Source organism: Pelophylax lessonae (assembly GCF_965119305.1).
Source record: "Pelophylax lessonae genome assembly, chromosome: 5".
Lineage (NCBI taxonomy): Eukaryota > Metazoa > Chordata > Amphibia > Anura > Ranidae > Pelophylax > Pelophylax lessonae.
Window position 1 is genome coordinate 296,559,067 of NC_138772.1, and position 19,874 is coordinate 296,578,940.

Consider the following 19,874-nt stretch of genomic DNA (forward strand, 5'->3'; position numbering starts at 1 on the left):
TCCCTGGGGTCATAGTGGGCATCCCTGGGGTCATAGTGGGCATCCCTGGTGGATCTAGTGGCATCCCCCCCCCCCCGAGGGTCTGCACTGGTAATCAATGATCTGATTACCAGTGCCGACCCCCCCCCCCTGTCAGGGGAGCCGCCGATCGGCGCTCCTTTACTCGTGCCTGTCAGGCACGAACTAAGGAAAGCCGATCAATGGCTGTTCCTGTTTTACTATGTGACCAGCCGTGATTGGACACGGCTGATCACATGGTAAAGAGCCTCCGTCAGAGGCTCTTTACCGAGATCGGAGATGCAGGGTGTCAGACTGACACCTCGCATCACCGATCGCAGCTCTGCGCGCCCCCGGGGGGCGCCCAGAGCGGTGTTATCCTGCCGCCGTCATATGACGTCCGGTCAGGATAACTCAACCACATTCCCGCCGTCAATTTGTAATAGGGCGGGCGGGAAGTGGTTAAGTATATAAATAGTAAGAAAGTGAGGCCAGAACACATTGACCCCATAAAAGACGACAAAGGGAATCTGGCTACGACAGAGAGAAGGCAAAGGTGCTAAATAAATTCTTCTCCTCAGTCTTCACAAAGGAATTGGGGGGCTACATTAACCCAGTTTGCAATGTTAAAGTTAATAACATGTCACAGGAAGCACCCTCATGGTTAACAGAAGAAAGACTCAGAACTAGACTTGAAAAATATAACATAAGTAAGTCACCGGGACCAGATGTCTTACAATTGAGGGTCCTTAAGGAACTTAGCCAGGTAATAGCCAGACCATTGTTCCTGATTTTTATGGATAGTCTACTGACGGAAATGGTATCAGCTGATTGGAAAAAAGCCAATGTGGTACCAATATTTAAAAAAGGGCCGAGACATATCCCAGGGAACTACAGCCGAACATCAGTAGTCTGTAAGATATTGGAGGAGATGATAAGGGACTATATACAAGACTTTAGTAATGAAAATGGTATCATTAGAAATCAGCATGGATTCATGAAAAATCGCTCTTGCCAGACCAATCTATTAACCTTCTATGAAGAAGTGAGCTGCCATCTAGATAAAGGAAGGCCTGTGGATGTGGTGCATCTGGATTTTGCAAAGGCATTTGATACAGTTCCCCACAAACATTTACTGTACAAACTAAGCTACGTAGGTATGGACCATAGAGTGAGTATCTGGATTAACAGCTGGCTTCAGGGGCAAGTCAAGAGGGTGGTGATAAATGGGGAGTACTCGGAATGGTCTGGTGTGGAAAGCAGGGTCCCCCAAGGATCGGTCCTGGGACCAATTCTATTTATTTTATTCATATACGACCTAGAGGATGGGATAAACAGCTCAATCTCCGTATTAGCAGACAATACTAAATTAAGCAGGGCAATAACTTCTACACAGGATGTGGTAATCTTACAGGACAACCTCAACAAAATAATGGGATGGACATCTACATGGCAAATTAGGTTTATTGTTGAAAAATGTAAGATAATGTATTTGGATGCCAGAAATACAAATGCAAGTTACTCATTAGGGGGAGAGCCTTTGGGGAAATCAAAGATGGAAAAGGATCTTGGGGTCCTAGTAGTGGACAAGCTCAGCAATAGCATGCAATGCCAAGCTGCTGCAAGCAAAGCCAACAGAATATTGGCATGTATTAAAAAAGGGATTCACTCCATAGATAAAACAATAATTCCCCCACTCTACAAGACTCTGGTCCGGGCACATCTGGAGCATGCCGTCCAGTTCTGGGCACTGGTCCTCAGAAAGGATGTGCTGGAAATGGAGAGAGTCCAGAGAAGTGCAACAAAGCTAATAAAGGATCTGGAGGATCTCAGCTATGAGGAAAGACTACAAGCATTGAACTTATTCTCTCTGGAGAAGAGATACTTGAGAGGGAATATGATATCAATGTACAAATACTGTACTGACCCTAGCATCAGGAACAAACTATTCAGTGAAAGGGAAAACAAAAGGACTCATGGCCATTCGCTAAAATAAGAAGAGAAGCAGTTAAACTGCGTAAGGGGCTCTTTACTGTCAGATCGGTAAGAATGTGGAGCTCTCTTCCACAAGCAGTGGTATCAGCGAGGAGCATTGATAGTTTCAAAAAACTATTAGATGGGTACCTTAACAACCACCACATGCAGGGGTATTCAAGGTACTATTGACATAAACACTTATCACACACACTCATCATAGGTTGAACTGGATGGACTGGTGTCTTTTTTTCCAGACTCACTATGTAACTATGTAATTACTAAGGTTTGCAGTAGACTGTACACTCCAGCATATGAATGTTATACAGCTACTGTATATAGGGGTGTGCCTATAAATAATGTATATGTAGCACAATTCCCAGGCGTTTTGCTGGATATGGGTCCGCCTGGGTTACTGCTAGCAACAACAGCACATTTAAGCATGTTCTCCAAGTGTGAGCACTGAGACAATGATTAGTCCAATATCTTTGGGTTTTTGTATTTATTTTGTAACTTGGGTGGGAGAAGGGATGAGTGGGATACTCCTTTGGCTCAACTATGCACAAATTGCTAGGGACAATTGAAAAATGCAGATTGGCGCTGACTTGACGCTGGCTGGATGCTGGTCAATGCTGATTAACCCTGGTTAACGCTGGCCTGCTGCCTGTTAACGCTGAACTAACTTCTGACTGCTTTTCTGAATAAAGAAGTCCTCTTTAAGCTCCCTTAAGCCTTCTCTACTGGTTAGCTGGCTCCCGGATCCCTTTGACCTTCTGGAGTGGCCCCCTCTCCTAGGAAGACCCCTGGGCAGTTTCAAGTTCTAACAACACTGTTTTTCCTGGAAACTTCTGCCCAGCTGCTCCACTCAGTCCACAGCACTCTGGATCCCTCTCTGCAGCCCAGCTCAACCTTTGTCCTCTAGGCCAGCTGCCCAGGACACCTTCTCTAGCTCTGACAGAAGGAGAAACAGTTGTCAGCCTCCTCCTGGGACTCTGCTTCCCGCCAAAGACGCTCTGTAATGTGCTCCCCTCAGACTTATACCCCATCCCAGGATGCATTTTGGCAAACTCTGCCCACAGATATAGATATAAGCCCCAGGATGCTATTGGCCAGGTTTCCTCCACTGCCCAACAAGAGCCCTCATTAGACACAGTGGGGAGACTCCCAGACTCAACAGGCACCCCTGTAAACACATGACATCCTAGCTGAATGATCAGATCCCCCTGATAAGCAGACAGGGCCATATAAATGTTTTTTCCTAGCACCTACCTAGGAGGGTGCTACATATATAATATACAGTAATATAATATAATATTGTCTATGATAAAAATATATATTTTTTTCCTATTGTTTTTGGATTTATCTGACTGAAGTTATTTTTTTATGTACATCTGATGTACATCTGATGTTGAAACAGGGACAAATAACAGGCAATTCTGGCAATTCTGTAAATAAAAATAACTGTAAAGATAAAAAAATAATAGAACACACTGTGCTGAGAGAATCTATTTATAAATGTTCTCTATAGCCATCACCAGAGCATTTACAGGATTTCATGCTGACCACTATATGGAATTCATAGGAGATAGTCATAATACAAACAATATGGTAGACATTATAGCCATTAAGATATCCACAGAGCAAATATTTTATACGTATTACACCATGGTAAAAAACACAATTGGGAAGGTTCCCACAGTGAAAGCAGGTACTTCGGACAATATTAGTTTGACTATAAGCAAAGCTACTTTTATTTGGGTCATCAAAAAGTATAAAAAAACTATTTCATTAATGAAACCACCACCCACCACACAACACACAATATCTAAAAGGTGAAAATGTTGTCTTACATATTAACTACTTCCAGACCGCCCACCGCAGTTTTACGTTGCTACTTTGATGGTAAATACTGGGGTTATGGCAGCAAATAGCTGCCATAACCCTGGTACTTTTTACAGTGCGGGCAGCCCCCTTTCACATAAAAGTGGCCCCAGTGGCGGATTTGCCGCAGGATCACTTATTTGGGCGACGGGCGCCACTTCCCGGTTGTTTTCTCCACTTACCGGAGTCGCCGGTGGCGGGGAAATCAATCCGGTCCTTTCCTCTCCTAGGCAGAAAGTTGAGTGAGGGCAAGCTGGCCCCCACTCGACTCTATGGCCTTGGAGGACTGGAGCAACGTCATATGTCGCTTCCTCCCAACTGCCCTAAAGGGCCCATTTTTTTTCATGGTGAAAAAAAATGACATTTTTTTTTTTTTTGCTGTTTAGACTAGATGTGAGATCTGAGGTCTTTTTACATTAAAGAGGACCTGTCCTGCTTATTTCTATTACACGGGATGTTTACATTCCTTGTAATAGGAATAAAAGTGATAAAAAAATAATAATTTTAAGGGACAGTGTAAAAACAAAAAGGTAAAAAAAAAAAGGAAAAACAAAATTAAAGTGCCCCGTCCCTCCGAACTTGCGCACAGAAGCCAATGTATACGCAAGTTGTGCCCACATATGTAAACGGTGTTCAAACCACACATGTGAGGTATTGCCGTGATCATTAGAGTGAGAACAATAATTTTAGCCCTAGACCTTCTCTATAACTCTAAACTGGTAACCTGTAGAAATTTTTAAAGGGTCGTCTATGGAGATTTTTAAGTACCAATGTTTGTCGCCATTCCACGAGCGCAATTTTGAAGCATGACATGTTGGGTATCTATTTACTCAGCGTAACATTATCTTTCATATTATAGAAAAAGATTAGGCTAACTTTACTGTTTTCTTTTGTTTTTTATTCAACAAAATGTATTTTTTCCAAAAAAATTGTGTTTGTAAGACTACTGTGCAAATACGGTGTGACATAAAGTATTGCAACAATCTTCATTTTATTCTCTAGGTTCTCTGCTTAAAAAAAATATATAATTTTTGGGGGTTCTAAGTAATTTTCTAGCAAAAAATACTGATTTAAACTTGTAAACAACAAGTGTCAGAAATAGGCCTGGTCCTTAACCACTTGAGCCCCGGAAGATTTTACCCCCTTCCTGACCAGGGCCTATTTTGCGATTCGGCACTGCGTGACTTTAACGGACAATTGCGCGGTCGTGCGATGCTGTACCTAAATGAATTTGACGTCCTATTTTCCCCACAAACAGAGCTTTCTTTTGGTGATATTTGATCACCTGTGCGATTTTTTGATCATGCGCTAAAAACAAAAAAAGAGCGTCAATTTTTCAAAAATAACAATAGTTTTCACATTTTTTATATGAAATTCCCCCCAAAAAAATGTAGAAATCAAAATTTTTTAACATTTTAGGCCAATTTGTTTTATGCTACATATGTTTGGTAAAAAAAAAAAAAAACGAAAAAAGCGTATTTTGATTGGTTTGCGCAAAAGTTATTCCATTTACTAACTAAGGGAAAGATTTTTGTCATTTTTGTTGTTTTTTTTTAACGAGTAATGGCGGGGATCTGCGATTTTTTTTGCGGGACTGCGACATTTCGGTGGACAGATCGGACCCTTGACTGACATTTTTGATACTTTTGGGGTTACCAGTGACATTACTACAGTAATCAGTGCTATACACATGCACTGTTACTGTACAAATGACACTGGCAGTGAAGGGGTTAACTTTTTTTTGAGAGGGAGGGGTTAAGTGTGTCCCTAGGGGCGTGCTTCTAACTGTGATTGGATGTGGCTTGAGGTGTAAGAACAGAGATCAACGGTCCTACATAGCAGAACCGTATGATCTCCATTCTTACACAGGGAAGAATGACAGGCAGCTTTGTTTACATTAGCCACCTGCCTTTCTCCCTCTGTAACGGACAATCACAAGTGCCCGGCGGGTCCGCTGGGCACATGCGTGGGGGGGGGTCAGTGACCGAGCAGGAGCGGGAGCGCGCCTCCGGCGGCGCGCGCTCGCTCCCTAGAGCCTCACAGGCTAGCGACGTAGTCCTACGTCGCTTTGCCTGTGATGGGCTGACCGCCGCAGTAAATAGTCGTGCGGCGGTCGGCAAGTGGTTAATCTGGATGGAGTACTTTTGTTTATCTCTTCATTCCTAATTATGTTGGTGGATGTCAGATGTGATGTTTTATAGGTATTTTCCTATGTATATCTGATGTAGGAACTGAGTTAAATAAAGAGCATAATGATATCATTTTAAAGACAGTTAAAAGAAAAATAAATCAGTAATGTTAAAAAAAGCCATAGAACACATTGTGCAGAGAGTATCACATTTCAGCGATGTCCTCTGTGGCCATGACCAGAGCTTGTAAAGGCTTTCATACTCTGGTGCCCTTGAACAGGTTTTATAAACACCTGATAGATACCTGAATTCTAGTTTTCTTGCTCTGACAGCATGGAATACAAGGAACTTTTGACATTCTATGTTGCTTGGTGCATACACATTTTAGTGTTTGGTGAACTGGTCACATTCTATTTCATTCAAAACATTTATATGTGCATTTCTTTGTGCACTTTATCAGAACTGATTGATAGCAGAAAAGCAGTTATGCAGTTTATGTTCAATACAAACGGCAAGTCAGAATTGCACAATATGCACTAAACATTATATTTGTTACATACCTTACCATCATATTCTCAATATGTGTGCATGCGGCCATGTGCTCCTGAAATATACACTCACTGGCCACTTAACTAGTTACACATGTTCAATTGCTTGGTAAAGCCTCGTACACACGCGTCGAAATTCGGCAGGGAATTTTGGTCCGACGACCGATCTGCCGATTTTTGGCTTGTTAGTATGATGCTTCCGACAACCGACTCCGACTTTTCGGCCGAAAAAAAATCTGGTGTGCAGGCTATAAAATGTTTGTCCTCCGTCAAAACACGGCCGATTTTCATGCAGTCAGTACAGATTTCGACAGGGAAAAATCTTATGAGCAAGACTGGCCATGCTCAGAGAAGAAAGAACACAAAGAAAGCAATCCAACACATGACATCACTTCTGAAGTAGAATTTTGTCGGTCAACAAAAGTCCAGTGCAGTCTAGGCACATTCCAACCAACAAAACACCACTTTGGACAAAAGACGGACAACCAGTCGGCGGAAAATCGTTGCGTGTGTACTAGGCTTAACACAAGTTGCTAATCAGCCAATCCCATGGCAACAACTCAAAGCATTTAGGCATCTAGACATGGTGAAGACGACGTGCTGAAGTTCAAACTGAGCATCAGAATGGGGAAGGAAAGGGATTTCAGTGCCTTTGGAAGTGACATGGTTGTTGGTGCTAAACAGGCTGGTCTGAGTATTTAAAAAACTGACGATCTATTGGGATTTTCATGCACAGCCATTTCTAGGTTTTACAGAGAATGGTCAGAAAAAGAGAAAATATCCAGTGAGTGGCAGTTGTGTGGGCAAAAATGCCTTGTTAATTTCTTAGGTCAAAGGAGAATGGGAAGACTGGTTTGAGATGACAGAAAGGCAACAGTAACTCAAATACCCAGTCAATACAGAATACTATCTTTGAATGTATAACACATTTAATTTTGAAGCAGAAGGGCTACAGGAGCAGAAGACTACATTTCTGTCAGCAAATAACCGGAAAGTGAGGGCTACAATTCACACAGGCTCGCCAAAGTTGAGAAGATTGAAAAAACTTTGCCTGGTCTGATGGCTCTCGCTTTCAGCCGCGACATTTAGATGGTAAGGTCAGAATTTGGTGTACAAAACATGAAAGCATGGATCCATCCTGCCTTGTATCAATTGCTCAGGCTGGTAGCGGTGATATAATGGTGTGGGGGATATTTTCTTGGCACACTTTGGGCCTCTTAGTACCAATTGAGCATCATTTAAATGAGACGGCCCACCTTAGCATTTTTGCTGACCATGTCCATCCCTTTATGACTGCAGTGTACCCATCTTCTGATGGCTACTTCCAGCAGGATAATGCACCATGTCACAAACCTCAGATCATCTCAAACGATGTACCCGATATCCATTCACTTGGGGGGTGGGCAGGATCTGGGGGCCCCCTTGTTAAAGGGGGCTTCTAGATTCTGATAAACCCCCCACCCACAAACCCTGACAATCAAAGCCCAGGGGACAAGGTGCTTTGGGGGGCTGCCCTACCCCAGCAACAATATACCCCTATACAAAAATGGATCCACTCCAGTGGCAATAGATCCCCCAGCAACCATCATCAATAGATCCTCCAGCACCTCTTGCCATTACATACATTCAGTTCTGGAGGTGCCAGAACTGTGTTTCCCCACGTTTCAGCTGAAAAAAAATGCCCTGAATAAGATAAATAAGAACTCTGGGATAAGAAAATATTGTCTATTGTCCAAGGGGTGTGTGTTTTCTCATTTGAATGCTTAGTGTAATTCTAATAGGTTTGTGCAGATCTGCCCAGCATGAAACTTTGCCTTTGTGCAGGAGCTTCCTGTACTAAAGACAAGAGTGACTGGTCTTGTATCCTCCCCCTTCTGTGCAGACATCCTATAATAGGTGGACTTATTTGGCTCCCCCATAACTCTGTCCTTTGCACAGGCTATTTGCAGAATAGTGATGATGTCACTGCTACATTTACAAGTTAATAACTATGTTTTACAAAGGCATTTGGTGCACACAATGAGAATTTATATCAATTTATATGTATCAATTTATATTAAGCAATATATTTATAGTAATGTTTTTGTGCCTAAAGCTAAGTTTTAAGCACAAACTATACAGGCATGCATATGTTACAAAAACAACACTGAGCAATATAGGTTTGAATGGTAGCAAGGCACGGTATACAGCAAATAACACCAGGGAGACTTTTTTGGGTGAATGCTAACTGAATGGTTGTACAATTTAGACAAAGTTCATATTTCAGATGTCAATGCACAAAACACTTCCACACTTATGGCACAAGCATGAATTTGTATAGTACTGTAATGAAAATACAGCACCATCTCAACTCACCTGTGTATAACTAACATTGTTTTTACATAAAAAGATCTTTTAGTATCGTGAATAAGGATCAATACAAAGTGACTAAATACAAAAAAATCCAAGTGAAATAAACATACAATGTGTCTATTACAACATGTTCAAAGAAAAAAAAGTCTCCAGTGATATTCAACCAATCCAAAAAATAAACAAATGAATCCTCCCACCTCTGTGAGGGATAATAAATGTAATCAGTCCCAATGATCAATGAAACACCTCTGTGTGAGATAATAAACTCAAAAAACAGGGGCTCAAAAAAGACTCCACCACCAGTAATTCCTTGCAGCTCACCTGCAGGTTTGACACCTGTTTTACCAGGGAGTCAAAGAATGCTGTTCCCCATTAGGGATGGTCAAACTCTGAATGGATGGATGGATGGATGGATGTCTCTGGATGTATCAGGAGCCCAGTTGTCCTTTAGCTTTGACTCCTGTTTTACCAGAGAGTAAAACAATGCTGTTCCCCATTAGGGATGGTCAAACTCTGAATGGGTGGATGGATGGATGTCTCTAGATGTATCAGGATCCAAGTTTTTCCTCTAGCTTTGACTCCTGTTTCACCAGAGAGTCAAAAAATACTGTTCCCCATTAGGGATGGTCAAACACTGAATGGATGGATGTCTCTGGTTAAAGCTAGAGGAAAAACTGGGATCCTGATACATCCAAAGAGTCAAAGAATGCTGTTCCCCATTAGGAAAGGTCAAACTCTGGATGGATGGATGGATGTCTCTGGATGTATCAGGATCCCAGTTTTTCCTCTAACTTTGACTCCTGTTTCACCAAAGAGTCCAAGAATGGTGTTCCCCATTAGGGAAGGTCAAACTCTGAATGGATGGATGGATGTCTCTGGATGTATCAGGATCCCAGTTTTTCCTCTAGCTTTGACTCCTGTTTCACCAGAGAGTCAAAAAAAAGTTGTTCCCCATTAGGGATGGTCAAACTCTGAATGGATGGATGTCTCTGGATGTATAAGGATCCCATTTTTTCCTCTAGCTTTCACTCCTGTTTTACCAGAGAGTCAAAGAATGCTGTTCCCCATTAGATTGGTCAAACTCTGGATGGATGGATGGATCAGGATCCCAGTTTTTCCTCTAGCTTTGACTCCTGTTTCACCAGAGAGTCAAAGAATGTTGTTCCCCATTAGGGATGGTCAAACTCTGAATGTATGGATGTATCAGGATCCCAGTTTTTCCTCATATATAATGGTCCACTATATGGAACAAAAATAATATATCTAGTGCTCTCTGTAAAACCTTTTATTATCACAGATATGAAAAGGGCTCACTCACATAATGTAGCACTAAGCTGTGCCAGCTGTAATACGCTCCTAGTATATTACTATTCATCAGAGATGTATAGTAACTAAGTAGAACTACTTCACTACTGTACTTAAGTACCGAAAGGCGGTATCTGTGCTTTCCTGGAGTAGAATTTTTTTCTCCTACTTCCACTTTTACTTCACTACATTTTTTCGATGATTTCAATACTTCTACTCCAATATTTTTTTTTTGTGCTGCATAGTTACTCGTTACAATTATAAAAGTTACCACTGCCAGAACAGTAGATGGCAGGTTTCATGAAGCTCAAAAAAATGTGTATAATGTCATGTGTAAATCAGCGCATACGAAAATAAATGCTACTGTATGTATAAATAAAATGGTCTACATATCTGCTGTTAAGGGGAAAGAGAAGCTCCCCCAACCAAGGAGAGTCACAAGCGTACATAGACCTTTTTTCTGGTAAGAGGCTGAATTTGCTTTTTTCACTGGAAGTTGAGAGCACAGGTTTTGCAGTTTTGTTTCACTGGAAGAGTCTATTTGGATATTATTTTGCACTTACCTTCATCCGCCGGGTAAGGGGGAAATCCACAAGGTGGTGGGAGTCTGCACCTATTATTTGGAATAGCACCTGTTTGATTCCTGCACCTTTGAAAATATATTCATCTTGTTTTGTCACATATATATGGTATTATGGCATTATATATATATATATATATATATATATATATATATATATATATATATATATATATATATATATATATATATGGACTTTTTATTGACTTTGATTTCATACACTCTTCCTTTATTTCATTATTGGAATATATTGTTGTATATCCCATTGGTTTATATATGATTTTGCGCACCAATAAGCTGTGGAGATGAAAAAAACACCCAGGGAAGAGAAGGAGGGATGCTTTAAAGGGAAAAGGGAGGGACATACTTTATCTGTTTTTGTTTACAAAAAGTTACAGCCAAAGGAATTGTGATTGTCCTTTAGGTTAATCATTTGAAATAATAAAAAACAATATGATGTTCAAACATTTGACTTCTTTCTTTAATAACTACATAACACAGTACTTGTACTTTTACTTTCAGTACTTGAGTAGAATTTTTTTTTAAAAAAACTACTGGTACTTTTACTTTCAGTACTTGAGTAGCAAAATTAAAAAAAAAAACTACTTGCAATACTTAAGTACAAAAAATGTTGAATACTTTAGTACTTCTACTCAGGTCACTTTTTGATAGAGCACTTCCACTTCTACTCAAGTCACTTTTTGATCGAGCACTTGTACTTTTACTCAAGTATGGGTTTCGAGTACTTTATACAAGTGTGCTATTCATTCTGCATGCTCCTAGTATACATCCACTGGATTTCAGCGGTAAAAATCAGTAATGGTCGTGGGTATAGCCAAATGTCTAGTAATGCCCAATGTATAGTACTGTCAAAGGACAAACAACATCATTTTCCAGTAATATAGAATTGTGACATTCAATTTAATGGTAGCTAAAATCCCTTGTATTTCCTTTGTAAGCAAAATGTGAAAACACTCTCAGCATATTGCAAAGGGTTAACCATTGCCACTGTGGCAAATCACTTCGGAACATGCTATCCTTGCCATAGGCTGTAATAGTATTTTGTAACAAGATCACGGAAGAAACAAGGCAAATGCTTTTAATTTCAGAAAAGTGAGTAAAATAGAAGGTCATCAATACTGGGACTATTTTACTAAAACTGGAAGAGGAAAAAAAAGCAAAAAAGACGATTTTCCCCAGGGGAAACAAATTGAATATTTCTTTTAAGGTAGATTCAATGCCTAGCTGAATAACATTTGGTTTGTTAAAATTCTGTTTATCTTAAATAGGTACCGTTTTCAGGTCAAACACTGTCTTGCCTATTTTAATTTATTTTTGCATTTTAGTGCTGCTGATCTTCTGCACCCTCACTGCAGTTTCTTTTCTGTCTATGTGCATATACTCTAGCAATAGATTAATTTTATTTTTTTAGGGCGAGTTTACTGAAAATGACAACAGCGAACAATGTTTACACTAAAAAACAGCCAGTTGTAACCTCCACTGGAAGGCCATGTGACAGGGTGCCATTGCAGGAACAGAACTGGGTCAGAAGGACAGAGCATCATCACCCTATAGCAAGAAATGCCCAAATGCCCTGTTGTAAACAAAGCTGACCGTTCTCTCTGGAATGATCACAGAGTGCCTGTGATCCTTCTATATAGGATCACAGGTCTCTGTGATCATTTCAAAAGCCCAACCCCCATACAGTTAGAAACACGCCCCTATGCTCACATTTAACCCCTTGATCACCCACTGTGGCATTATTACATTGACAGTGCATATTTTTAGCACTGATTACTGTAGTAATATCACTGCCCCCCCCCCCCCCCCCAAAAGTGTCAAAAATGTCAGTTAGGGGTCCGATCTATCCGCCGCAACGTCGATGTCCCGCTAAAAATCGCAGATCGATGCCATTTCAAGTAAAAAAAAAAAAATACATAAATCTTTCCTCTAGTTTGTAGACGTGGTAACTTTTGCGCAAACCAATCAAAATGCACTTATTGCAATTTTTTTTTACCAAAAATATGTAGCAGACGACAAATTGGCCTAAAATGCAGAAAAAAATTTGATTTTTTTTTTTTGGGAGTGTTATAAAGCAGAATGTGAAAAATATTGTTTGTTTTTTTTTCAGAATTGTCGCTATTTTTTTGTTTATAGCGCAAAAAAAAAAAAAAAAAAATTGCAGAGGTGATCAAATACCACCAAAAGAAAGCTCTATTTGTGGGAAAAAAAGGACATCGATTTTATTTGGGTGCAGCCTTGCACCACCGCGCAATTGTCTGTTAAATTAACGCAGTGCCGAATCGCAAAAAATGGCCTGGTCATTAAGGGGGCAAATCCTTCCAGTCCAGAACTGGTTAAATTAGATCAATATGAAATAGTGAATTCAGAAATCTTCATTGTAAGATTCATATTATGTACCAATGTTGACAGAGAAGAAAAAAAAAAACATAGTTGGCTCGAAAAGTTCTAAGTTTGACCCTTTAATGCAAATTGAGTCCATCTGATTTTTGTAAGCAGTACCTACTATGCCATGTAAATAAAGATGCAGGGTCCAAAATGTTTGAAAAAATCTGGAACAATTCATTAAAAGAATGATCTAAACACTAAATGGAGGAGGGGGGGGTGTCTAATTTTGTGGTCTTCAAATACTGCCTTTATTCTTTTATAAAGTAATGGTGGTTTAATGGTAGCACTGTTTGCTGAAGTGATAAGGCCATCCGTAGTAGCAACATACACTAAACTGTAGAAAATGCTGTAATTAACAATGCATAATTTCAACATTAGGAATAAGTAAACCGATCCTCCGAGTTAGCAGTATATGCAGACCTACTGCTGTTTATGTCGGAAAATGTACCAGGTCTGCGGTTTTATAATCTACTTTTAATTTGGCTCATTGAAAACACTTTTCACTTTGTTTCTCTCTTTAAATGTATATTTTCTTCAATTCTGTCTGCTCACAACCTATTTCTTCTTCTTCTCTGTTGCAAATCTGATTATAAGGGGAACATTTAAATTAATATACAGCCTTACAGAGTCTTTTCAACTGTTTTGGATGAACATAAGGAAGAGGTCAGCTTGGTGCAAACAATATCATCAATATGTTTAGCCAGAACATTGGGCAAAACTTTTTTGGTTTAAGATAAAGTGAGGCAGGTTAAGAGCCTTTGCCAGGTTTTTATTGCTATCTGTGTCTCATTTGGGGAGAGTTTTCAACTATGGTAATCTCCTTTTATATTTTTATAACTTCACTGTCTTATCTTGTGTATAAAAAAGTGTATTAATGTGCAAGGTTCTTTATAATTAAAATGTATCTTTAGGCAAAATATTATTTTTATTATTTTGGACAAAGTGAGAGATGGTTAAGCCTTGTACACACGCAACGATTGTTGGCCGTGAATTTTCGGCCAACGTCCGATCGGCCGATTGTCGGCTTGTTAGTATGATGCTTACGACAACCGACTCCGACTTTTCGGCCGAAAAAAATCTTGTGTGCATGCTATAAAATTTTTGTTGGCCGTCAACAGAACGGCCGATTGTTCGTCAGTCAGTACAGATTTCGAACGACAAAAATCAGATGAGCAAGACTGGGCATGCTCAGAGAAGAAAAAACACACGGAAAGTAAACCAGCACATGACATCACTTCTGAAGTTGGTTGTTGTTGGCCGAAAAAATTTGTGTGCAGTCTAGAGCACATTTCAACCAACACAAAAACACTGGACAAAAGACGGCCGATCGGTCGGCCAACAATCGTTGCGTGTGTACGAGGCTTTAGACCCAAGTTTCTATTGTTGCTATTGTGTCCTCATTGGGAAGATTCACCTCTCCTGTTTGTGCTGGTGATCATTGTTACTGAGAAAGGGAAATCCAAAGTTTTGGAATTGTTCCCAGAACAAAAGATGAGGGGAATCTTCCAAAATGGACACCGTTTCTGGGGGACAACTGTCTACCAGGGGAATTCCCTTCACTTTGGGAGATTTATTTAACTTCCTGTCACATCTTTTTAATGGGAAGTGAATTTTACCAATTACACAGACAGCACAAAAAAAAAAAAAAAAAACTGTCAAGGGTTTTAACCCTTTAATCCTTTCCTACTCTTCCAAAAAAAAAAAAAAGCAAAACCAAATTTTGACTGTATTTTGACTGTACAAACTTTACTATAGCTATACAAAAAGTCAACCCTCGGAAAATGGGTATAGATATAGTTATATCCCAAAGTGAACGTACTAAATGGGGAGAGACACAGGAAGCTTTCCTGTGTGTGCTGCCGGGACATGTCTGTCTGAAGTCCCCCCCCCCATACGCGTGTCGTCATGCGATGTGGGCGACCTCTACTGAAGAAGTTGAACGCCCACAGTGAATGATGACACGCGTATAGGGGGGCAGGGACTCCAGATGGACGTGACCTGGCAGAACACAGAGGAAAGCTTTCTGTGTCTCTCCCCATTTGTCTCATTGTCTTTACTAACCCGCACAACTCATGTGCAATATGATGTGAGTGTATTCTTTACGTTTTATTTAAATTAACTTTTACAACAGAGAGCATTAGATCTCCCTCTATTTCATTTTCGCATGCTGTGGACCGTGATTATGGATTAGGAAGTCATAGCTATTTACTAGCCCTTGCAGTGCCCTAGGACTCCAAGATATGGTGGCGTGACCCTGCACATCTCCTTAGGATATCTTGCGCTAACGACGCACGGGTCATAGCCTGAGGTGAGAGGCCATCCAAATTTGGTTGTGGGATCACAAGCACCAGCATTATCCATTTGAGCACTTTGCGGTTATTAAAGAGACTATGTTATCTTACTTAACAACAGCAATATAACATTATCCATAGAGGTCACTGGGTGAGCACTTGAGCACTTTTGTGATTATTCAACATATCCTTTGTATGGACTATTAAGTATGTTTTATTATTATCCCTAGACGTTTTTTAATGTCGCTTGCACTCTATTATATATTTTGATATATTTTTGTGAATTTGCACAATTGTTTATACATATATATTATATTGGGTGAGTTCATATATGTTTTACACTAGATATTCTTGCCAGCACTTTTATACTCATTGACAAATTACTTTTCATATTAGGACTAAATTAGTGCATATTATTTAGCACTGATTACTGTATTAATGTCACTGGTCCCCAAAAAGTGTGAAAGATGTCAGTTAGGGGTCTGATGAATGTCGCAGTTCTGCTAAAAATTGCCACCATTACTAATAAAAAAATAAATAAATAAAAAGTTCAAAAATCGATCCCGTAATCGATCCGCTGTAACTTTTGCGCAAAACAATTAAAATATGCATTTTAGGATTTTTTTTTTCCAAAAATATGTAGCAGAATACAAATTGGCCTAAGCTGATAAAAAATTGATTTTTTAAATTTTTTTATTGGGATTGTTTTTTAGCAGAAAGTAAAAAATATGGTATTTTTTTTCAAAATTGACGCTTTTTTTCTGTTTATAGCGCAAAATCTAAAAACCGCAGAGGTGATCAAATACCACCAAAAGAAAGCTCTATTTGTGGACATCAATTGTATTTGCGTACAGCATCACACGACCGTGCAATGGTTAGTTAATTATCGCAAAAAAATGGCCTAGTTATTAAGGGGGTAAAACCTTCCGGAGCTGAATGGTTAATATGGTGCTGTCCATCTTTAACCAATTGTCTACCAAGGTACATTTATAAATAGTATCTGTGAGCTTGATACAGATTTTAAGAGCCTGTAAAGTGCTTTCTGAGAAAAATGAACAGGTGGTTCTAGAGCAAAAGGGCACCCCCTGCCGATGGTGTAGGCTGCACCCCTGGTAGTTTCCAGGCTCTTCTGTTCCACATGAGAGTCCGGGACTATAGGAAAACTGAATACCCAGTTAAAGCAGGAAGAACTCAGTGAACATCCATTCCCCAATCCCTCCTGAAGCTAATGGCCCCATAAGCTATGTGCAGTATGTCACTCCTGGGGTCACAACTGTGACTCCTTGGCTATTATAGATGAACATGCAGCTATTCCAGCATGATCCATGCTGGAATAGTTACACTGGAGGGCAGGGGGCACATTGGGAATCTAATAGACTCCCATTGTCTCTTTAAAGAGGGCCTGTAACATGTCAATGCTATCAGGGGGCTAATAAGCCCCCATGTGATGGCAATAAAGTAAAAAAATAAATAAAATAAAGAATAATATAAAATAAATAATAATAATTTCCAAAAAAAATCAAAAGCACCTCATCCCCTCTGCACTCATCTGATGAAAAAAAAGTGCAAAGTAGGTTGAGCATGTGTTTGTAACATTAATTGAACCACATGTGAGGGATCGTCATGAATATGAGTGGGAGCAATAATTTTAGGGCCATAGTTCATGGTTATCTCTAAACTAATGAACTTTAAAGGCTTTTAAAGTGCTGCCTATGGAGAATTTGGGGTAGAATAGTTTTTTTTTATCATTCCATGGGTGTGTGCAATTAAGACTTTAAAGTTTTAGCATCTACAGTATTTACTTGGCACAACTTTTTACATTTTACCAAAAAATATTTCTAATATTCATAATTATAGTAGTGTGTTTGCACTAAAATTCATTTTAGTTTATTTTTTCCTGAAAATATGCATTTGATAAATAACTGTGCAAATAATATGCAACATAAAAAAACACAATTTTATTCTCTGGAGTTTCTGCTTTCAATAACATATAAGTTTGGGGGTTCACAATATTTTCTAGCAAAATAATGCAGATTTTAAAAAGTGTGTAAGAAAGCTAATATAACCCTCCTCATACACCCATATAACCATGATGATGCAATCACTGACCTTGAACCTAGAAAGCCTTGCTACAAACAAATCTGGTGGAAGTGATGGTATCCCAGCTGAGTTATTTAAAATCTTAAAAGATGATGCTGTAAAAGTGCTGCACTTAATATGCCAACAACTTTGGAAAACCCAACAATGGCCACAGGACTGGAAGAGATTTGTTTACATTCTGATACCAAAGAATGGCAGCGCCAAAGAATGTTCAAACTACCATAGGATCACACTCATCTCACATTCTAGCAAAGTTATGCTGAAAATTCTACAAGCTAGGCTTCAGCAGCATATGACTTGAGAGCTACCACAAGTACAAGCTGGATTTCGAAGAGGCAGAGGAACTAGAGATCAAATTGCCAAAATGTGCTGGATCATGGAGAAAGCAAGGGAGTTCCAGAAGAATGTCTACTTCTGTTTTATTGACCAAAGTAAAGCCTTTGATTGTGTGGAACACAACAAGATGTGGCAAATACTAAATGCAATGGGAATGCCAGACCACCTCACCTATCTTCTGAAAAACCAGTATGCAAGTCAAGAAGCAACAGTTTGAACAAGAGATGGAGCAACTAACTGGTTCAAAATTGAGAAAGGAGTGTGGCAAAGATATATATTGTCACCCTACTTGTTTAACCTTTATGCAGAGTACATGCGAAATGCCATGATCAACAAATCACAAGCCGGAATTAAAATGCAGGGAGAAATATCAACAACCTGAGATACACAGACGATGCCATACTAATGGCAGAAAGTGAAGAAGAACTAAAGAGTCTCTTAACCTCCTTAGCGGTAATCCCGAGCGTGACTCGGGGTTGGTTTTTCATATCAGGAGCGGTAACCCCGAGTCACGCTCGGGGTGGATTGCAGAGAGCGCAGTGGTGTTCTCTTACCTTATCCTGGCGATCCAGCGATGATCTCTCATTGCTGTGACCGCCAGTCGAGAGTCCCGCCGCTCCTCCGTCGGTCTCCGTCGCTCTGATCACTTCCAAGTTCCGTTCCCTGCAGCAGCAATGCTGCATGGGAGCGGAACTAGGGAGGGAAATTCAAAAAAAAAAACAAAAAAAAAAGTTGCACAAAACACATTTTATATTATATATATATATATATGTATATATATATATATATATGCATATATATATATATATATATATATATATATATATATATGCATATATATATATATATATATATACATGTGTGTATATATATATATATATATATATATATATATATATATATATGCATATATATATATATATATATATATATGTATGCATATATATACCGGTGTATATATAATATATATATATATATATATATATATATATATATATATATGCATGAATTATAATCTAATCAATAATATAATTTTATTATATATATTATATATTAAATAATAAAATAATATTATTGATTCGATTATAATTCACGTGTTTGTGTTTCAAATTTATCACATCTGGGATGTCTACTAGAGTCTTGTTTTGGTCAGGTTTAAGTCAGTAATTACTAAGAATTGTAGGCCTATAATACATAACGCAAAATTTCCATGAAAAGAATTGTACCGCTTTTGGTATGTAATTCCTGACATAATCATACCGCCAAGGAGGTTAATGAAGGTGAAAGAGGAGAGCACAAAAGCTGGCCTGAAATTGAACATTAAGAAAACTAAGATCATGGCAACCGGTCCCATCGCTCCTTGGCAAAAAGAAGGAGAACAAATGGAGACAGTGACAGATTTTATCTTCCTACGCTCCAAGATCACGGCAGACAGTGACTGTAGCCATGAAATTAAGAGATGCTTGCTTCTTGGGAGGAAAGCAATGGCAAACCCAGACAACATTATAAAAAGCCGAGACATAACCCTAACAACAAAGTACTGTATAGTCAAAGCTATGGTATTCCCATAGTAGTAACCTATGGCTGTGAAAGTTGTACCATAAGGAGGCAGAATGCTGAAGAATTTATGCTTTTGAACTTAGGTGTTGGAGAAGATTCTTGGATGGCAAGAAGATCAAACCAGTCAATCCTGAATGAAATCAACCCTGAATATTAACTGTAAGGACAGATCATGAAGCTAAAACTCAAATACTTTGGCCACCTAATGCTCATTGGAGGACTCATTGGAAAAAACCCTGATGCTGGGAAACATGGAAAGGAAAAAAGGAGATGAGAATTTCAGAAAACAAGATGGATAGATAGCAACATCAAAACAATGAACATGAAGTTAGGCAACCTCCGGGAGGCAGTGGAGGACAGAAAAGTCTGGCGTGCTATTGTTCATTAGGTCACGAAGAGTCGGACACAACTA